General features: G+C 41.1%; 1 long non-coding RNA gene across 1 annotated transcript; it reads right to left on the bottom strand.

Annotated features, from left to right (window-relative positions):
• Positions 1–1,842: 1,842 nt before the first annotated feature.
• Positions 1,843–23,455, bottom strand: LOC105493183 (uncharacterized). Its single transcript, XR_011609805.1, has 2 exons — positions 22,273–23,455; positions 1,843–1,952 (listed from the first exon to the last, which is right to left on the bottom strand). It is a non-coding gene; the product is annotated as an uncharacterized lncRNA (long non-coding RNA).
• Between the last annotated feature and the right edge of the window lie 18 nt (positions 23,456–23,473).

Raw genomic sequence — 23,473 nt, 5'->3', positions numbered from 1 at the left:
ATCCATGTGAAATCCAGTTAAACTAAGAAGTAAGCAAAACCATGTGGTGGGAAAGAAAAGGAGGTGATGTCAGAAGCATATTCAATTAAGATAAACTGATCAAGTGACTGTATTCAACAAAAATAATGATGAATGAAGCCCAATCCCTGTGTTCAAGGAGGCTAAATGGGTACTGTAAACATTGTAGAATATTGTAAGTGAATACCACATAGTTCCTGTCCTGCTGTCTTGCCCTGTGGTTTAATAATAGAGCATGCCTCACCTTAGGGCCTCACGACCCCAGGTGTGTCCAGGGACCTGTGGCATCACTCAGGAACTTGTTAGAAATGTATTAATAGACTCTCAGACCTTAACCGAGACTTATAAATCAGAATCTGCATTTTAACAAGATGCTTAAGTGATTCATATGCACTTTAAAGGTTGGAAGCTCTTTACAAGGTGACAAGGAGGAGGACATTTTGGAGGAGATGACACCTGAGTTGCAACTTGGGTTGAACTGAGAGAAAGACACTCCAGGTAAAGAAAATACCCTGAACATAGGCATGAAGGTGGGAAAGTATGGGACATGATCAGGGATCGTAAGGTGTTTTATAAAATTCTACATATAAGATAAATAAAGGGGAAATAGTTTAGGATTCGGTTGTGGAAGGTAAAGTTGGGGTTTCACCTTAGCCTGAGGTGTTGAAGGTGTGTGGAGGGGCAGGTGGGAGGGTGACATGACTAGAACTGTGTTTTAGGAAAATTACACCGACCACATGTTGTCAAGTTGACCCAGAGGGACAGCTAGAAGCAGGCGCTCAGAAAAGAGCATACTGCAATTGTTCAGGCAAGAACAAAGTAGTGACAGTACATGAGAAAAGAAGAATGTAAGAGTTACTGGGCAGGAAAACATAAACAAAACTTGGTACTGTTTGTTTGGGGATGTAAAAGGCAGAGTAGATTTTAAAAATTTAAAGTCTGGGTGTCCAGCAAGGAAGACAGAAACTTGGAGGAGAAGTAGGTGTATCAGCAAGATGAAAACTGGTGAGTATGAGTTTTAGTCCTGTTGATTTTCATGCATCAGAGGACATGCATGGGAAGTGCATTGGAAATGTGAGATTAAACCAGCGCTCAGGAGAGAGGTGGAACCTGGGAAAAGATTTGGGGGAAATTGGTGCAAAGGTGGTAACTGATACCCAGAAAATAGATTAACTTTCTGGCTAAAAGAGTGTGGATGGTGGAAAAAAAAGAGCCAGGAAAAGAACCACTGGGAATACTCTCATTTAGGAGATGGAGGAAGAAAATGTGCCAGCCAGGGATCTTAGGAGCAAATCACAGAACACCCAACTCTGGCTCATCTAAGCTGAAACAGGATTTACTGATGGGATATGGTCTTGCTCACACAGAGCCAGAGCTGGAGAACCAGGCTCAGAAAACAAGAGGCAACCAAGTGAGGCAGGCAGCCCAGAGCTGCTACAAGCCCACGCCGGCCACAGGAGCCTTTGGTGCGAATGCCACCACGATGCTGCCTGCCCGGGGAGCTCGCCAGGGCTAATGCTGCGCACTCGGCCCTGAGACAGCGCTGCTTCCACCTCCAGAAATGATTTCTGACTGTCCCAGGCTGAAACCTCTGACTGACAGGGGGCAGGTCACATGCCAGCTCTCCAGCAGGGAAGGAGCGGAGGGGAGTGGGAGGGAAATGGCCCCTACTACCTTCCCCCGGGTCCTGCCTGCCTCACAGCCCTAACCCCGATGATTTTCCCAAACAAGCTAGGAAGGAGAGGCCGAGCAGCAGAAAGTGACCACTGTTCAATAAAGCAGTGAGGAAGGTGGGAACCCCGAAATATCTGAGACAGGTCTCAATCAATTTAGAAAGTTTATTTCGCCAAGGTTAAGGACGCATCTGTGACACAGCCTTCAGAAGAGCCGGATGACATGCCCAAGGTGGTCGGTGCACAACTTGCTTTTGTTCACTGTAGGGAGACATAATACATCAATTAATACATGTAAGATTCACATTGGTTCTATCTGGAGGGTAGGACAACTCAAAGCAGGGTGGCGGGGCTTCCAGGTAGATCTAAAAATTTCCCAATTGGCAATTGGTTGAAAGAGTTGTTATCGGTAGAAAGGACTGTCTGGGTTACATTAAGTGGTTGTGAGAGTAAGGAGAAGGGGGTGGTGGTGGTGGGAAGTGTCGGGAACAGACAGGGAAATGAGGACAAGCAAATCCTGGAGGGGCTCCTTTAATACAAGTTAATATTTAAAGGTGTTTATCATAAGCAAGTGTTACTCCCACAACTGTGGGGTGTTCAAACATGGAGAAGACAGGTCATGACTTCAATGAGCTGATGAGCTACCGGGCATCGGAGTAGATGACCTTTAATGTTCGTTCAACCTTAAATATGCTAGAACTTAATATTTTTAACGCAAATATCAATACAAATCAAGTGAGGATTTAATAAGGTCAAATAATAAAAATTGCATTGGGAGTTCAGAGCAGGAGGCAGACACTTCCAGCTGGGAAGGTTTCAGGGAGGAAGTGGAATCTTAAAGGATAAGGAGACTTAGTGGGGACAATGAGCATTTGGAGGGTTTGGCAAAGAAAACAAAAGGTACAAACTATGACACACACACAGAGACACACACACGTATACAAACTGGATGTCAGAGTACACATTTACCAGTTGTGAGGCTTCCCAGCATTTGAATCTCTTGTTTGAGGTTCCCCATCTTATGAGTCACAGCTATGACTCTAAAAGCTGAAAGATCAGATGCTCACTTTCCCTGTCATCTTTAAGTCTAGGGCACAGGGGCACAGCTTAGCTTTCTCAATGAGGGACACTCAGGGGCCGGGCGCGGTGGCTCACACCTGTAATCCCAACACTTTGGGAGGCCGAGGCGGGCAGATCAAGAGGTCAGGAGTTCAAGACCAGCCTGGCCAACATGGTGAAACCTCATCTCTACTAAAAAAATACAAAAATCAGCTGGGCGTGGTGGCATGTACCCATAATCCCAGCTACTTGGGAGGCTGAGGCAGGAGAATTGCTTGAACCCAGGAGGCAGAGGTTGCAGTTAGCTGCGGTAGCACCACTGTACTCCAGCCTGGGCAACAGAGTGAGACTCTGTCTTGAAAAAAAGAAAAATAGGGACGTGCAGCCTCTGAGTTCAACAGGGGCAGTTGCTGCCCTGGTTCTATGGCATGATTTTGCTTGTGTCCCACTTTCCCTAGATTCATTCTCACTGCCTGGTTCTCCACCCTTTCCAGCAATTCTGCAAGCTTTCTGAAATCCTTTCATTAAATTTCTTTTCTTTTTCAGTTAGCTGTATTTATTTTCTGTTGCTGGCAACTAAAAATACTGACTGATAGAAATGTGATCATCCTGACTGATGAATGTGATCATGGAAAAGCTCATGATCCAGCTTAATTGAAAAATTGGGAGGATATATTAGCCAAGGTTATATTAGGGAAACAGCTCTCTAAATATGTCAAGTAAAACATATTTAATATGGAAAATTAGAAGATTATACAGTCTGGAAGGTCCAAGGGAGCAAAGATCTGAGAAACCACTGTTGCAATTCAAGAAATTTAGGGTTGCATGGGTTGCAGAAACTACTACTGAGGATCTCAGCTCTGCAGCACCAAAGTGATGCTCAGGAGCATGCCTGGAAATCTGAGGGAGGTCTTCCCAGATGTCTGCCATCTGCCAATGCTGATGAGCTTGCCTCTAGCTGCAGCTGGAAAAAAATGACTTCTCCTTTATTACCTTGCAAATCTCATACAAGTGTCCCCCAGTCAGTAGATACTAAACTGAAACTCCACTGACAAAGGGAGTCTGGGAAATGTAGCTTTCCAATTTCCAGCCCTGCCATAAAAGGAAGAGTTTAGAAGGATGGTCACCGGGAGAATGGGAGATAACCGTTCCCCTTCCAAGGTGTGGGGTGGGGCACGTGCAAAAATGCCTGGATTCAACTCTCTTCTCTTCTTTAAGCTTCCTCCTACTCCCCCTACATCTGCCAAACCAGTAATTTCCTTGAGGCTTCCAGACCATCGATACCCCAATTTTCTCTAGTCCATCAGCTCCTTGCACCTTTCTTGCAGTCTTCAACTCCCTTGCCACCTTTTCTTCTAACAGTTGCTTCTCTATACTGCATAACATCCTAACGTTGTTTCAATCTACCTGTTTGGTTCTTAGGTACAAGCTGGCAGGCATTATTGGGGGAAAAAAATCCTATACCATGAAGGTTGGTGTCATTCGTAGTTTATAGCTTCTAACCAGTCCCAAGTAAGCTACAGTTCTCATTCCCCACAGCTACTGTTTCAAGTTTAGTAATATACCTATCAAGTCTGACTATCCCGTCTCCTCCCCAGCCTGCACACTCTCTAAGCAATGGCCTTGTCTCCTACTCCACAGGGAAAATAAGTAACCTGCACTTGAACTCTTCCATGTGTTCCCTTCCTCCCCCGCACGTAAAACCTACATACTTCTCTGTACAGTTTCCAGTCTTACCACTTTCCTCCTTGTGGTGGAGGAGGCAGCCTTCTCCTGCTTAAGGCTGAATTTCCCATCTGTGCTATAGATCATTGGCAATCTTCCTATCAGTTATCACCTCTCTTGCAGAATTGCCTCAAATGCTCTCTCTTTCCTGCCTCAGTTCCTTCACTGTATAACAATGCTCAATTCATGCACGTCTTTTAAGAAAGACGGGAGGAGGGAATGAGGGGAAGTTCCCTTAACTCTATGAGTTCCCATTTCCCTTTTTTCCTGCTCTTACCCATAGGCAAGCTACCTGGTTTCCTGGCTACTCAGAAGAGTCATTGTCTACATTCAGTCACTGTCTCCACTAACCTCACGCTGGGAGACCTTAGAGCATATTATTTAAGAGCTCAGTTTTTGAGACGGTCAACGTGGGTTCAAATTCTGCTAGGATCACTTACTTAGCTTTATGACCTAGTACAAGTCACTTAGACTTTGCAAGTCTCTAATTATTATCTTAAATTAGGGATAATCATAACTTCTCAGTGTTGTATGCAAAGTCCTAAGCACAGTGTCTGGAATGTGGTAAGTATACATTCAATGTAACCTGCTACTATTTATTCCTTGAACCTCTACAACCTGGTTCCTCCTCTTCTACTGTTGATACTGCCCCCATGAAGGCCTCCAGTGATCTTCTAGTTGCTAAAGTTTATTAATGTTTTTCCATTTTTAAGACAATATTTTATTTAGTTTCTTCAAGATGTTACATACTGTTGACTCCTCCCTCTTAAAACCAGTCTTTTTTTTTTTTTTTTTTTTTTGAGATGTAGTCTCACTCTGTCACCCAAGCTGGAGTGCAGGGGCGGGATCTGGGTTCACTGCAACCTCTGCCTCTCGGGTTCAAGCAATTCTCCTGCCTCAGCCTCCTGAGTACCTGGGATTACAGGTGACCGCCAAAGCACCCGGCTAATTTTCGTATTATTTTTAATAGAGACGGGGTTTCACCATGTCAGCCAGGCTGATCTCAAATTCCTGACCTCAGGTGATCTGCTTGCCTTGGCCTTCCAAAGTGCTGGGATTACAGATGTGAGCCACCATACCCGGCCTAAATCCAGTCCTTAAAGTGAGGCACAATGGAGGATCCACTGGGGTGTGGGAAGAAAACAATTTCTATTGATTGTAAGATGTGCCATTACTATACCAATCTCTAAGAAGGAAAAACACTGCTAATTAAATGAAACAGTTTCCTCTGTCATTTAGAAGTTTAGTTAATATTTATTACAAGAATTATTTTAGATGTATTTAAACTTATAAATTTATTTAAACTTACAAATAATGACACTATGATTCATTGTGACTAAGTTCATGTATGCAGAGATACAACATCATCACCATTCCCTTATGGACAGACAATAAAATTGGGAAAATAAGCATTTTACAGTAGAAAAGATATATTTAGTTTATGTCTAACTTTGTAAGAAATTGAATTTTACTAATAGTTATTATGTGGATTAAAATATATATATAACTTGTAAGTATACATATATGGAATTTTCTCAAAAAAACTTTATTGATTGGGTATCAATTTAAAAGGTTTGGAGACCATCAAACCAATTAAGTCGGCCATTAAATCAATGGTCTCCAAACCTTTCAAATTGTAATTCTCCTCATGGTTTCTTTATCCACTCCAGTGTTTTCTTCTTGGCTGCCTTCTTGCCGCCTCGTCCTATCTCTTTTCCTGACATGTTAGTATTCCCCAGATTCTTCATTGTTTAGACACTCCTAGAACTTATCTACTTCTGTGCACTGATAATACTCAAATCTCTGTCTCCAACATAGTTCTCTCCTGCTTTCCAGACTGAAGGGATTAGTGAATTTTTACCGTATTCATTCAGTGTATATCTAAAATTCCTCAAATCTGAAAAATAAATGTACCTTCCTTTAAATCTTCCCCTCCTCCTGAGTCCCTCATCATAGCAAATGGCACCATCATTTACCAGTTGGCCACTTCAGAAGCATGGAATGCATCCTCCCAACAGCCATTTATACTTCTGGATATTATACCTTCCAATAGCTCTAGAATATGTCACCTGCTCTCCTTCTCCTCTGGTACTGCTCTAATTTAGACCTTGGCTGAAACAGAAAATAAATTATAATAAAGGCCAATAGCTCCATCTACAATGCAAAATTAAAATGAAAAAATAATTTGCATCGTTAATTCATCATGCTAGAGTTACCAAGATAATCAAAATGGTCCAAAACAAAGACATCTGCTATGAGCAGGTATGTGCCAGGGCTCAACACAATATTGTTTTAAGCCCATAATTACCTGGGATGCTGAATTGATTGTTTTTATCCCATAATTTGGTGTCTAGTGACTTAAGTATCTGGCTATTAGAGAAAATCCCATTACTGTTTGGCAAACTATTTCAGACTGGATTGATTAGCCATGAAATGAATGCAAGAGACTTGCACGGTTTAAACATGCACTTAATAGTTTAAATATGAGATGACGTTGACAGCTTTCCAAATAGTGCTGATACTCTAATAGAGCGATTCTCTAACATATATCAGTATACTCCTTACATATTCTCATTACCATCCCATTTTTTCTTTTATACTTCTAGAATTCTCCATTTTTAACTTGACAGTATTTCTAAATTCTTCATTCTGACACCTTTCATGGACAATAAACTATGGCAAATACAAGCTAAGCTACCATGATCATCAAGGGATTGCTGACTTTATTCTCCTCTTCCAATTTTTACAATATAAATGGAGACAAGTGTAGTTGGAAAGTGCAATGAAACCCAAGAGCACAGTATACAATTTGAAGAGAAATGTAAGGAGTCTCAATTGTACATGGATTGATCATCATTAAAATGAGAAGTTTCTTTAGAATAATCGGGAGGGTTTTATTGTACCTTAAATATCAGTCATATCTCTAACCTTTTCAATAGCAGCTTATTATAGCCTATATCCTACTAAGATTTCTCTTACCTCTTATCTCACCTATATCCCATTGATACTGTCCTAGTTAACTCTCTCAACATCATCTCTTGCCTGGCCTTTCCTAATAGTTCTTCCAGTCTTATCAACTTTAAAGGTATCCACTGCCAGAGTTTTTGTGTAATCTTTTTAAGTTTTACATCTGATTATATCTTTTTGGGTGGGGGAGGTCAAAACCCTTCAATGATCTGCAGTGTACAGAGGATGAGGACGAAGCCCCCTAATGTTGCACACAGGACCTTTCTTGACATGGCTCCACCTTACCATCCAGTATCACCTTTGGATGTTACTGTACAGGCAGACCTTGCTCCACTGCTAGGTATCCATCCACTCACAGATCCCAAGAGCACTACACTGTGTCATATCTCCATGACGCTACATATTCAGTTAATGCCACTACCCCATATGCCAACCTTCCCAAGTTCCCAGTGTCAATGTGCTACCCCATGGCCTTCCATTCTGGAAAATCTGCCATGACATACTCAAGAAAAATTAGCCAGTCCCTCCCTTAAACTGTGACCCTAACTTCAATATGTCTCTTTTGTTGCACTAAATCCTACCAAATCATAAATGCTCCTTCATACATCTCATTTTCCATTAGCCTCAGAGCTACTTGAAGATAGGGAGATATCTTGTCTATTTCTTATCGCTCCAATGCTAACCTTAATAGCTAACAATAATAATAAATATCAGTTATTACACACCAGAACTATGTTTCAGATTCTGATCTAAATGCCTCCTTCATTTAATTCTCACAATAACTTTATGAAGTGAATATTACTATTAGTCCAAATTTATATATAAGAAAAGCAAGACATAGAGTAGGTGCTCAAAAAATGCTAATGAATGTTGTTGCTTTTTAAAAAAATGTAATGTAGTCATATCATCATTACTCCTGGGAGCTCCCAGATACTATTACAACTGGAAGTTGAAATCTTGGTGCAGGTAAGGTGTGTGCAGTGATATGGACACAGCTACTTGGTTTTAGAAGGAGCTAGATTATCTGCCATGCTGAAGGTCCATGTGTACTGGGCCTCAAGGTTAATTGTGTTGTTTTGTTTTTGTTTTTGTTTTCACATGCTGTACTGGCATTGTAAATCACCGTTCCCTTCCCCAATCTCATCTGGACCTGACCATTATCTACATGAAAGGTTACATGAAGTCTTACTTATGCATTTTCTTAAAATGTCAGACACATAGATAAAGTTACTAGGCCTGGGCAGAAAAAATGCTCACCTCAATATCACAAAGTGGGTAGTCCTTGCACTAATTTAATGTTTATCTACTTGAAGTTCTCTCTCTGGCAAGTCACTACTAAGACAGATTTGAGGGTTACTCTAGATTATAAAAAATAATTGTTCTGTGGAACAATAGTTTTGCAATTTTTAACTGTATCATCATACATGAGCACATGAACTTAGATTATTAACTGATATGGGTCATTTCCAGGAAACATTTGCATGAACATAATAAATGAGAAGCTGGGGGCTGGGTAAAAGACCAGAAGTTGAAGTACTTATAGTACAAGCCTTGGCACCAATTCACACAGTTTGTAGGCAACTGCTTACTACCCACCATGAAGCTGGCCCTTCCAGTGAGGTAGAGAAGTGTTACAAGCACCTTCAATTTCTAGACTAATTCTACTGAGACATCCATAAGTCATACTGAAAAATCACAGAAGGTTGAGTTCAGTGATGATCTATACCTCACCTGACCTAGACAAGTAAGGAAGAAACAGAAGGAAGTGGAATAATAAAGTAGTTGAACCCAAGGATTTGACCACCTGGTTCTTTGGGGGAGTCATGCCTGCTGTCCTAACTTTATATTTAAGACATTCTGTCATTACAAAAGGCAGTGATAGAGTAATGAAAGACCACTGCCCAAGGGGAATTAAAGAGTGCAGCTGAGCGAGACCAGGGCACACCCACGCACACATAACAGTACACTTTTGCTTCTATTCTTTTTAACTCCTTGAGTTTCTTCATGCTCCTAGATGCTGCTGCTTTATTAATTCTTGCTAAATGTGTAGCTCATACCCAAAATCCCTAAAAGAGAGGATTTCATTAGTTCCAATAATCACAGTAGTCTCTGCTGAGAAACCTCTCATACTGGGCCTATAGAACCCGGTGACAAGGCTCCATGCAGATCCCCTCTGATGGCTGTACTCTTTGTGTACTTCTCTTCCAGCATGCTTTTACTCCCAACAACCAGCACCTGCATCTCTTTGTCAGAGGGCTGCCCTCAGACTGCGTGAGGCAGCTTTTTCTGCATGCAGAGATAGCAGACAGTGCCTGGGAATGCATATCCCCCCAGGTTCAGCATTAGCCAATGATTGACAAGTATAGAAGTGTAAATACCCCAGCTCCCTTAGCCCTGGTGGAACTGTCTATGATGTGACCCCTGCATCTCCAGACCCACTCCCTGTGGAATTGAGACAGTTACCTTCCACAGCGCTTTGCTTGATTCCACCCTTGTTTGTCTTACTTTTCTTTCCTGTTGCATGTTCCCCACTACCCTACTAGTGGTTTTCTGGGAATATGTCCTACCTCAAGAGTCCTGTGGCAACAAGACAAACTCCCTGGATTTTATTTGCAGATTTATTTTCACCAGGGCCTGTTTATACAAATCTTCATCCCAGTACCTGCTTCTGGGGAACCCATCCATCTCAGAAAAGGCCATTTCATATTCTGTTAAGCCACTTAGAGATTGGCTTGTCTTTCAGGCAAGCACCCATCCCTCATCCAATCAGCTATGATGAGGGTTGAGGGTCATGTGGAATGGAGAATTATAATATGTGCCTCATCAGGGGCTTTGAATATGGGCCATGGCAACCTCTCAGAGTATAAGAAGCACAAGGCAAGAACCAGAGCTCTCTCCAGATAATGCATTCATATTCATTTGGATAGTGTCTGCTGGGCTTTAGAATGGCAAAGTGATAACAAATGCAGGCAACAATTGTGAACTGAGTGTGTCAAATTAAAGAAACTAAAGTACTCTCTGTATCCAATGTGGAAATGACAATGTGTCAATGTCATTTAAATATGAGATGAATTAAATATGAGACATATTTTGTCTCAAAATATGAGACAAGAATATAAGAAACAAACCTGGGAATATAACTTCAATAGGAAACACACACATAACACACGCACACACACAGAAAGCCTCCATAAATCAGCCTTTCTCACTGAGAACAATGTGAGTTGAACCACGCTTAAGAACCTTAATAATATATTCTTAGGTTTTCATTAACTCACAGGCGAAGTCTGAGCACCCATGGGACAGAAACCTATTACAGCTATTTACATGGTAGACAGGATACACTTTTATTTATGATTGTATTCTGTTTTTAATTTTTGAATTGTTAGGTATCTATCTTTCATTCTACAAATTGCATACAGTAATATGGTAGGTGATTTATACCTTACATTATTTCACTGTAAGAATAATAAAACACTAAAAAAATCCTTTAAACCAAATAACTATTGAACTCACACACAAATGTCATCATATACTAACAACATTATAAAACAATAGAACAATCGATGAAGTCACAAAATATACAAGGTGTCTTTGAAGGAATTGAGGATAGAAGGACCCATAAAGATTCTGCCCAAATTCGCTTGTAGTGGCCTCATTTAGCACAGTGGTCCAGACCCCACTCCCCAAAAGGGAGAAGAAACACCCAGTGTCATTTATAGAATAAACAAAGGTTTCCATTTTTATTCTTGAGTGATCATCCATTGTTACTCGGTATTCTTTCACTTGTATTAAAACGAATTGTGCCAGAGAGTAGGGAATAAAAACGTAAGACTTGGTGCCAGCTCCCATGTGAATGACAAGTATCTACATAATTGTCATACAAAGGAAAATCTGTCAGGCATCCTCATTCTAACTGATAGAATCAGGGTTGGCTTCATGGAAGAGGTCTATTTGAACTAGAATTCAGGGAACAATATAATTTCTGAAAAGAAGCAGTAGGGAGGCTGGGCGCGGTGGCTCACGCCTGTAATCCCAGAATTTTGGGAAGCCGAGGTGGGTGGATCACCTGAGGTCAGGAGTTCAAGACCAACCTGACCAACATGGTGAAACCCTGTCTCTACTAAAAACACAAAATTAGTCAGGTGTGGTCACAGGTGCCTGTAATCCCAGCTACACGGGAGGCTGAGGCAGGAGAATCACTTGAACCCGGGAGACGGAGGTTACAGTGAGCCGAGAGTGCACCACTGCACTCCAGCCTGGGCAACAAGAGTGAAATTCCACCTCAAAAAAAAAAAAAAAAAAAAAAAGAGAAAAGAAAAGAAGAAGAAGAAAAAGCAGTAGGGAATAGGATGCTCTAAGGGCTTATTCCAGTGATTATCATTTTTCACTATCTCAGGTGAAAGTAACCCCTGCAAGTCTTAGCATCTTTTTCTTTCAGAGCTTTTCATTCATCTGTCTTTAGGAAGAGAAGCAGGAAGGCTGATTGGCTCTTTTTCTTACAAAAGAGAGCAATTATGTTATTTTTTGAAAGTCTCTCACAGCTATCTTATCTCCATTTCCACTGCAGCCACTAAAATTCAGACTTCCATTATTGTTCCCCTAGACCTTTGCAAGAGTCCTGATCGATTTCTCTATCTCTTGTCTCCTATCAAATTGCTACCACTTTCAGACCAATATTATCAAAACAAGGCTCTCATTATGTCACTCTTTCCACTCAGAAACCTTTAGTGAGACCCAAACAACTGCCAAATCCGGTACCTATCCCCTGTTTAGCATTCAGACAGATGCCAAAGAAGACCAGACTGAAGAAAGAGCAAGGCCAAGATCACAAAGAACGAAAGACCGGCATCATTAAGATGTTATCTTTCTCAAATTAGTTCTTAAATTAAATGCAGTTCCAATGAAAAGCCAAAAAGGTTTTTCATGAAAGTTGGATGCACTGATTCTAAAGTTCAGATAGAGGAGCAAAAGGGCAGGAATAGCCAAGGTAATTTGAAGAGGAAAAACAAGTGAACTGTTTCACTCTACCAGAAATTGAGACTTATTCTAAAGGTATAATATATAAAAATATTATGCTACTATTGGTGCAAAGATGGGGAGAAAACATTTTAATGAAGCTATATACAAAGCCCAGATACTGTCCCATTAATTTATGAATGTGTATGTACGACAGAAGCAGCACTATGAATCAATGTAGAAAGGATAATTTGGGATAATTAAACATTTAAAAATTTCTATTTTTCATCATAAAGCCAAATGTACCCCAGGTGGATTAAAAATCTAAAGGTGTAAAGGAAAATGTCTTAATGTTTACAAGAAATTATAGGAGAATAATTTTATGATCTTCAAATAGGAAAGGAATTCTTAAACAAGGATGAAATGCATCATCACAAAGAAAAGATTTATACAGGTGAATAAATCAAAGCTTAAAATGTCTATACAATAAAATATACCACAAAGAAAAAAGACAGTCCTCAAATTTGGATTGCTTGAGCCCAGGAGTTAGAGACCAGTCTAGGCAACATGGCAAAACCTTGTCTCTACAAAAAAAAAAAATACAAAAAATCAGCTGGGCATGATCGCATGCACTTGTAGTCCTGGCTACTCAGTAGGCTGAGGTGGTAGAATCACCTAAGCCCCAGAGGTCAAGACTGCAGTGAGCCAAGATTACACCACTGCACTCCAGCCTAGGCTTTGGAGTGAGACCCTGTCTCAAAAAAAAGATTTTAAAAAATGGTACATCTATATAGAGCATTTAGTATTAATGGAGCTTGCCAGACTAGAAGTTGTTTGGGGTGAGTCAATGAGTGAGTGGTGAGCAAATGTAAAGGCCTAGAATATTACCATACGCTACTGTAGACTTTATAAACATTGTACACTTAGGCTACACTAAATTTATGAAAAAGTTAAAGTTTAAAAATAAAACATTTAAAACATGTATAGCGTCTCTGTTTCTCTGAGTCATGGAGAGGGAGAGACTAAAAAATACTAGAGAGAGGAGGAACATGGTTGGGAGTACAGAAGTTGCTTTGTTAAGACAGGAGGGATGCGGGGCATGTGCACGCCTATAATCCTAGGACTTTGGGAGAACAAGGCAGGTGGATCACTTGAGTCCAGGAGTTCCAGACCAGCCTGGGCAACGTGGCGAAACCCTGTCTCCACACACACAAATAAATACAAAATTTAGCCAGGTAGGGTGACACGTGCCTGTAGTCCTAGCTACTCAGGAGGGTAGGGTGGGAGGATCACTTGAGCCTGGGAGGTCTAGGCTGTAATTAACAGAGATCATGCCACTGCACTCCAGCCTTCGCAACAGAGAGAGACTACAAAAAAAAGAAGAAGAGAAGAAGAAGAAGGAGGAGGAGGAGGAGGAGAAGGAGGGAAGAGAAAAGGAGAAAGAAGAGAAGAGAGGAGAAAAGAAGAGAAGAGAAAAGAAAAGAAAAGAAAAGAAAAGAAAAGAAAAGAAAAGAAAAGAAAAGAAAAGGTGGCTAAGATTTATTCCAGGGAGGTGAGGATGGTTCAACATATGCACATCAACAAACATGAGCATCACATCAACAACATAAAGGACAAAAACCATATGATGATTTCAGGAAATGCAGAAAAAGCATTTGATAAAATTAAACATCACTTCATGATAAAAGCTCTCAACAAATTAGGTATAGAAGGAACATATCTCAACATAATAAAGGCCATATATGACAAACCCACAGATAACATCATACTGAATGAGGGAAAGTTGACAGCTTTTCCTCTAAGAACTGGAACAAGACAAGGATGCCCACTCTCACCACTCTTACTCAACATAGTACTGGGAGTCCTAGCCAGAGCAACCAGGCAAGAGAAAGAAATAAAGGGCATCCACACTGGACAGAAAAAAGTCAAACTGTCCCAGTTTGCAGATGACATGATCTTATATATAGGAAAGCCTAAAGGCTCCATCAAAAAATTCTTAGCACTGATAAACCAATTCAGTAAACTCGCAGAATACAAAATCAACATATAAAAATCAATAGCATTTCTAACACCAATAGTGAATTAGCTAAAAAAGAAATCCAGGATGCAATTCCAATACACACACACACCTCCCCCCTTAGAAATAAATTTAGCCCAGGAGTCTAAAAATATATACAATGAAAAATTTGAAAACTCTGACTCAAAAAGTTGAAGAGGACACACAAAAAAATGGAAAAATGTCCCTATTCATGGATTGTAGGAATTAATAGTGTTAAAATGATCATACTGCCCAAAGCAGTCTACAGATTCAATGGAATTCCTACCAAAATACCAATGACATTCTTCATAGAAATAGAAAAAAATCCTAAAATGTGTATGGAACCACAAAAGACTCCAAATAGCCAAAGCAATCCTGAACCAAGAGTGCAAAGTTGGAGGCATCACACTACCTGACCTCAAAATATTCTACAAAGCCATAATAAGCAAAATAGCGTGATACTGGCATAAAAATAGATACATAAACCAATGGAACAAAATAAAGAACCCAGAAATGAATTCACAAATTTATAGTCAACTGATTCTTGACAAAAGCTCTAAAAACATTCACTGGGAAAAGGACATCTCTTCAATAAATGGTGCTGCGAAAACTGGATGTCCATAGGCAGAAGAATGAAACTAGACTCTATCTCCCGCCATATAGAAAAATCAAATAAAAATGAATTGAATATGTAAATGTAAGTCCCAAAACTATGAAACTATAAGAAGAAAACATAGGGGAAACGCTTCAGGACCTTGGTTTGGGCAAAGATTTTATGGATAAGGCCTGAAAAGCACAGACAGCAAAAGCAAAAATAGGCAAATGGGATTATACCAAACCAAAAAAACCTTCTACATAGCAAAGGAAACAAGCAACAGAGTGAAGAGACGACCTACAAAATGGGAGAAAATGCTTGCAAACTATTCATTTGTCAAGGGATTAATATCCACAATATATAAGGAACTCAACAGGAAAAACACAAGAACCTGATTTAGAAATGGGCCAAGGATCTAAATAGGTATTTTTCTCAAAAGAAGACATACAAACATCCAACAAACATAAGAAAAATGCTCAACATCGCTAATCATCAGAGAAATGCAAATCAAAACCACAATGAGATGTCTTCTCACCTCTGTTAAAATGGCTTCTATCCAAGACAAACAATAACAAATGCTGGCAAGGATGCAGAGAAAGGGGAACACTCATAAACTGTTGGTAGGAATGTAAATTGGTATGACCATTATGGAAAACAGTATGGAGGTTCCTCGAAAAACTAAAAATAGAACTATCATATGATCCAGCAATTCCACTACTGGGATTCCAAAGGGATGAAATAGGTATGTTGAGAGATATCTGCACTCCCATGTTTATGGCAGTACTAGTCAAAATAGCCAACATGTGAAATCAACTTAAGTGTCCATCAATAGATGAATGGATAAAGAAAATGTGGCGTACATACACAATGGAATATTATTCAGCCATAAAAAAGAATAAAATGAAGTCATCTGTGGCAACACAGATGAACCTGGAGGACATTATATTAAGTGAAATAAGCCAGGCACAGAAAGATAAAAACTGCATATTGTCACTCATAAATAAAAGCTAAGTAAGTTGATTTAAAAGTCAAGAGTAAGATAATGAGGCTGGGCGTGGTGACTCACGCCTGTAATCCCAACACTTTGGGAGGCTGAGGTGGGCAGATCACTTGAGGTCAGGATTTTAAGAGCAGCCTCACCAACATGGTGAAACCCTGTCTCTACTACAAATACAAAAATTAGTTGAACTTGGTGGTGGGTGCCTGTAATCCCAGCTACTTGGGAGGCTGAGGCAGGAGAATCGCTTGAACCCAGGAGGCAGAGGTTGTGGTGAGCTGAGATGGTGCCACTGTACTCCAGCCTAGGTGACAGAGTGAAACTCTGTCTCAAAAAAAACGAGAGAGAGAGAGTAGGATAATGGTAACTAGAGACTGGAAAGGGCAGAGAGGAGGGGGACATTTGGAAGGGGAATACAGAGAGGTTGGTGAATGTATACAAAATTATAGCTACACAGGAGGAATATGTGCTAGTGTTTTGTAGTACTGTAGGGTGACTATAGTTAACAATTATTTATTCCATATTTTCAAATAGCTAAAAAAGAGGATTTTGGATGTTCTCAACACAAAGAAATGATAAATGCTTGAGGTGCTAGATATGCTAATTACCCTGATTTGATCATTATACGTTGTATACTAGTATTGAAACATCACACTCTACCCCATAAACATGTACAATTATTATGTGTCAATTAAAAGTAATGAAAAGAAAAGAAAGGAAAATGAAAAAGACTGCTGGCTCTTTCTCCAAGATTGAGAAGCAGACGAGACTACAGAGAGGTGGTGAACTCACATCAGGTGGCCTTGAGCCTATCAGCAAAGTAAGACCTGAAAGAAGCCCATAGGGAGCTGGAGCTGGGTCTTGTTTTGAACAGGAAAAGGATTGGACCATCTGCCTCAGAGAGAGATATTGGGCAGGTCAAGAAAAGGCCCACAAATGGCAACATTGATAAATACAGTAATTTCGTGATGTCATACTTCTCAGTGCTAAAATTTTGTAGTAGGCTCTCACTATTACCCTTCAAAAATGTTTCTAAAAATCAGGAATTCAGCATTCAGCTAACAGGTTAGGTGGTCCTGAGACTTGACACTGGGTTATGAGTCCGCTTGGAAGAGGGTCACATCACACTCTGATTTCCAAAACTAGAAAATCTGACCTTTTCTATCTTCTGTGAAAGTTGGGAAAATAACTGTCCTAAAGCGCAAACCTGATCAGTATTCCCAAGGAGCAGAGACTCCTGGGCTTTGATGATTTATATTCCAACTGTTGTTTTCTTGGAACAGATATCAGCAATGAATTTAGTTCATCCTGAGGAAAGAGCCTCCAATTACATAAGTAAAAGGCAAACACATCACCCCAGTTCTTGCCTCTTTGCCAAAATATGATGAATAAATGTCTCTGCCAAAGTCAAAAACTTGTCTCTTCATCACATTTCTCACATCCAGAAAATCCTCTTTACCACTGAAATTGTTTCCTTATTCTCCAAAACATGCACATGGGATGAAAAAGTCTCCTAGAGAATTCTACCATGCTAGTGATATTACACTCCTACCCAAAACACATTATTGATCTTTGTAACACACTCTTACCAACACCAGCATTTTTTTGACCTGTGATCCACCATTGGGTGCCCAAATTTCACTTCTACCCTCATCAGAAGCATGTAACTAGCCCTAAGATGCTCTCATTGGTACTTCTGCAATCTTTCCATCAATCTCAGGGGTCTACATCTAATCTCTCTAATGCTTCTCATGTCCACAGTGGTCACCAAAATTTCTGCACCTCAGTTTCCCTGTCTTAAAGGGAGAGGACAGGGAATGGACTAAGTGAATGAGTCAACCACATCTACTCCTTGTCCAGTCTCTGCTGTCACTGTTCGGTAGATATGCTAGTTGGGTATTTGCTTGTCTGAAATTCTTTCTAAAGTCTGTGGAGAAAGTTCAGTTTATTCTAATAAGATGAGTTGCTCAATTTTTTTTGTTTTGTTTTTGTTTTTTAAGTGGTTGAATTATAACCTTATATTTGCCCTTTGAGGTCTACATCCATGACTACAGTCCTTAAGAGTTTACTTATGACCAGGAATAAATGCAGATCTTAATTGTTGTGGTGTAGTGGGAATTGTTTAAAATTTATTCTTTGACAAAGTCCTCATCTGGGCCTCCGGGTCCCTTCTTACTAGACCTGGAAAAATCAGTGGGCATCGTCATAATTGCAGTTTATGTGAATCCCACACTGGTTCTCTTCATGCCACAACTCTCCAGGCGGTTGAATATGTTCCATGTGTTATTTCTCTAGTCCACATCTAACTCAATTTTGGATGCTGTCCCAAGGTACTATTCTGTTGTATGTAAAATCAATATCTTCAAGGTCCAATAAAGAGAACAAAACCCATGCTAGGTAGTTCAATTGAAGAAATTTAATATAGGGAAATACTGAGTTACAGAAGTGCTGGAAGAGCTAAAAATAAGTGCTTATGAGGCTACTCTGAAAGCAACGACTACAACAAGCTACTGTCATCCATGGGGCTTGAGGACAGGGAAGGGATGTTATCAGTGTAGGAACCAGGGATACACTGTAGGAGCTAGAACATTGGAGAACCCAAAAGGAGCTGGTAGCAGGGCAGGGGTTGCCTGGTGAGAGTTGGAACACAAAGGTTGGGGCTTCCAGGCAGGAGCTAGAACCACAAAGAGGCACAGCCACTGCTTGGTCTTCTCCCAAAGCAGAGAGGAAAGAAATACCCTGGGTTCTACTCCTCCCAAACTCCCATCTCAGGCCATTGGCTGACCCTAACCAGAAGGAAACAGGTAAGGGGGGTCTGGGAAATGCAAGGTAGCCACTTGGGATTCAAAGCAGAAAAGGGCAGGGAACAGATCTACGAGAAAACAGGCAAATAACCTGTACAAGAATGTGAAAAGGAAATACCAATAACCAATACACAGAGAAAAATATGTCCAACCTCATTAGCAATCAGGGTAATGCAATTTTAAACCACTAGGAGATACCACTTTACACCCCACCAAAAATTTTACAATGCCAATGTTGATGAAGATGTTTAGCAGTGGGAATGCTTACATACACCAATGGGAGTGTAAATCAGAAAGCACATTGGCATTGTCCAGTAATTGTAATGCTACACATACCCTATGCTCCAGGAATTCCACTTCTAGGACCATATCCTCAGGAAACTCTAGCAATGCGCACCAAGAGACAGGTACAAAAACTTCACAGGAGCATTAAGAGCAGCAAGCTACCCAAATGAAAACTACCCAGCGGGAAACTACTCAAACATCCCCCAACAAGAGAATGCATAAAGTGTCCTTTATTCTTATAATGAAATGTTACATAAAAATGAATGTACTACAACTACACACACCAACACAGAAGAATGTCACAGACAGAATTGAGAGCAAAAAGACAAGTGACAAAAAAACCCAACCCTTGAAATGATTCATTTACATAAAATTCAAAAATATGTAAAATTATAGGTACTCTTTAAGGAATGAATGATACATGGGAAAACTGTAAAGAAAGAGTGATGAGTAATTCAGAGGAGAGGTTACCTTGATGTGGGAGTAAGGTGAATATGATCACAAAGGCCAACAAGCATAGCTGTTCTTTTTTTGGGTATGATTTATGTTATAATTAAAAAATATGACTTCAGAGGTTCTAAAAGCTCCTTTACCCCTCCTCCCTAATTGTGATTGGGAATAAAATATTACTAACACTCTCACACACTCATTCAAGTTCTATAGTTAGATTTCCATCATAGTGTCTTCACTTGTGGCTATTAACCTGGTCTAGGTATCAGTCTTCTCTGTGTTCTCTTAGTTTCCACATTTATAAAATGAGGATTATAGGAATACTTACTTTGTAGGATGATTCCTAAACAAGAGAGTACATGGGAAATGCTTAGCACATGGCCTGGCTCCCAGTGGGTGGCAGATGTTTGTAATTTGTTTACACCATTGTCTCAGCTTGTAGCATCCTCATTGCCTCTATCTACTGAATGCTTCTCATCCAAGGACATCCAGTTCAGTGCCTGATAACTGCTGCTCCCACCCAAGCCAATTTTCCCCTCTTTTAAATGTCTAGACCTTCCATTGCCTACATCATTTATGAGGCATTACTATATATTTACTTATTCATTCATGTAGCAAATCATGTGCCAGGTATTAGGGACACAGAAGTGAATGAAGCAGGCATAGTCACTGTCTTCATGGAGCCTGCAGCCTGGTGAGGGAGATACACATTAAACAAATGAGCAAGCACAGAATGATCTACTCCAGCTGTGCTAAGTGCTATCAGGAAGAAGTGTGGAAAGCCTGGAGAACCTGTTATAAAGGAAGCTCACCTAGACCATAGAGTAAAAAAGAAACAAAAAAAAAGATTTCTTTGAGAAAGTAACATCCAAGGTGAGACCTGAAGGACACATTGCTTTTTATTGTCACCATTGACAATATTTACTGAGAATCTATAACCTAGGTGAAATAATCAGCGCACGTCCCTGAAGAAAAAAATCGTGGCGAGAGGTAATACATGTTAAATGCCAAGTGAACGGAATGCACACTATTATGTACATTTTTGGAAGAGGGTTAACCCCTTGATAGAAGTGTTTTACATAAAATGTCAGATCTAAACAGAAACTTCAAGAAAGGTTGGAACTAAGTACAGGGAAAATGGCATTCTGGATATGCATATATGGGCAGAGATAAGAAAAGGCAAGATAGGTTCAGACAGGTAGCTTGAACCAAAGTGACATATGAAGGCAGTAAAGAGAAAGGGTCAGATTAGGCCAGGCACAGTGGTTCACAACTGTAATCCCAGCACTCTGGGAGGCTGAGGCGGGCGAATCACCTGAGGTAACGAGTTCAAGACCAGCCTGACCAACATGGACAAACCCCGTCTCTACCAAAAATACAAAATTAATCTGGCTGTGGTGGCACATGCCCATAATCCCAGCTACTTGGGAGGCTGAGGCAGGAGAATCACTTGAACCCAGGAGGTGGAGGTTGCGGTGAGCTGAGATTGCGCCATTGCACTCCAGCCCGGGCAACAAGAGTGAAACTCCGTCTCAAAAAAAGAGAAAGGTTCAGATTATAGAGGTACTTGCTTTTTGTCTTAGAGTTTTCTTTTTGTACCGTGGGCTTCTCTGGGATTCTCATGAAAGCCTTGTACCCTTCTTCCTCCTCCTCAAAAAACAGTGCATTTATAAAGCTGCATAAAATTTCAGGGTTTCATAATTCCCCTTAAGTAGCATTTAGGAACTCCTGCTATATGCAAATAGCACTGAAAGGATTTGAGTAGAAAAGTGGCATGTTCCAAACAGTGTTTAGAATGATTCATTTGCCAGAGAGGATAATAACTGTTGGCAGTAAGGTCAATTGAGAAATTATTGCAATATAATGCAAGTAGGAGCTCATACAGCCCTAGGCTAAGGTGGCGGCCCTAGGAATCCATTCCTTGATTAAACTAACATTTATTGAGAGCTTACTTTGGGACAGGCCCTGTGCCCAGTGTTGAGGATGTGATAATGAATACGGCAAGACCACTGCCCTCAAGGATCTCCAAGCTGGGCAGGATCAGAAAGAAAGGCAGGCAGCCACAGAGGCAGAGGGGATCAGATCAGTGGCAGGTTCTCCTACTCAGAAATTCCCACCATGTGTTCCTTAGAACAAAGTCAAGGCCCTTCACAAAACAGACACAACTCACCTTTCTGCTGTCATTTCCACTGGGGCCCCCACCACAACCACTTTGATCTCTCTCGAAGGCATACACCCTGCAGGGCAGCTACCCTGGACTCTTGACTGTCTTCTGACTCTGCTTGCATTTTCTAGTCTCTGCCCTGTCGCTAATTTTCTCCCACCAGCTGTGCCTGCTGAAATTCCTACCCATTCTTTAAGACCCAGCTAAGATGTTGCCTTCCTTCAAACTTTGTCAGAGTCTCCCCATTCATTCTGCCCTGTGTCACTGCGTGTGCCTATATTAGGGTTCTCTAGAGGGACAGGACTAATAGGATACATGTATATATGAAAGGGAGTTTATTAAGGAGTATTGACTCATACGATCACAAGGTGAAGTCCCACAATAGGCTGTCTGCAAGCTGAGGAACAAAGAAGCCAGTCAGAGTCCCACAACCTCAGAAGTAGGGAAGCCAGCAGTACAGCCTTCAGTCTGTGGCCGAAGGCCAGCGGTCCCCTGATAAACCACTTTTATAGGTCTAAGAGTCCAAAAGCTGAAGAACCTGGAGTCTGATGTTCAAGGGTAGGAAGCATCTAGATGAAGATGAGGAGATGAAGGACAGGAGACTCAGCCAGTCAAGTCCTTCCAGCTTCTGCCTGCTTTTATTCTAGCCATGCTGTCAGCCGATTAGATGGTGCCCACCCAGATTGAGGGCCAGTCTGCCTCTCCCAGTCCGCTGTTAATCTCCTTGGCAACACCCTCACAGACACACCCAGGAACAATACTTTGCATTCCTTCATTCCAATCAAGCTGACAATATTATCCATCACAGTGCCCCAGTCTCCCCAGTATTAAAGGGAGGGCAGAGATGTCTTTTTGTCCTCCTGTTCCATGGAGTGCCCAGATCCTGGGATGGTAGGTGCTCACTATATCTACGGAACTGAAAGGCCAGACCCTGGGGAGAGGACAGAGCCAAGGCAGGTTTGGGAGCCGTCTGTGAAGCCTCAGCAGTGGAAGTCAGGAAGAGCAACTAGGTCTCTGCGTCCTCATGCAACAAGGATAGAGGCCACCTCAAGTACACATTATGTGTTCAGCAAAGACGGATTTAAAAGTATAAAACATTCACTTTTGAGCAACTTAGGTCATTAATAATTTGGTCTCTTTTTAATGATAGCAGTGTCCACAGGAAGAGAGTGGGACATGAAATTTCTGGTTCTGCGTGCAGACTTCTACATTTCTACCAGCTAATTATTATTATCATTAAATTATTACGCAAAGAGCTTACTCGCAAAGCTCAAATTGTTATAAAGCGTAAGTCATCCTTGGAAGTGTCGTTTGGTCACTCTAGTAATTCTTGCTTTTAATTCTTTAACAACTATGGGTAGAACTGCAGTGTACCATTTGCACTATCAAAATACCCAAGACGTTGCCAAGGACGACTGAATTCTTAGGTTTGGCCGCAGTCACCCACGCGGCAGGTGCTCACTTCCTTCTCCGGGGCAAGAGACACCGTGGGTCTCTTTCCAGTCCAGGCTGGAATGGAGAAGTCGTACCTGACCACAGTGAGCTAGGCAGAGCCCAAGGTTCTAAACTGACAGAACCCACCCACCAGGGCGGTGCCAAGTCCCAGTAAGGGCCGCATCTCCCCAGCTTGGCTGATGAAGAGGCGGGGACCAAACCGTCCAGTGCAGGAGCCTGTGCGGTGCCTGGCTTTCCCACCGACCCGCAAGTCCCTCTTCCTCGCGGGTCCCACCCCACGCAGG

The sequence above is a fragment of the Macaca nemestrina genome, chromosome 11 (genome assembly GCF_043159975.1).
Source record: "Macaca nemestrina isolate mMacNem1 chromosome 11, mMacNem.hap1, whole genome shotgun sequence".
NCBI lineage: Eukaryota > Metazoa > Chordata > Mammalia > Primates > Cercopithecidae > Macaca > Macaca nemestrina.
The sequence above is the reverse complement of the archived record's forward strand: the minus strand, read 5'-3'. Positions and strand labels throughout refer to the sequence as shown.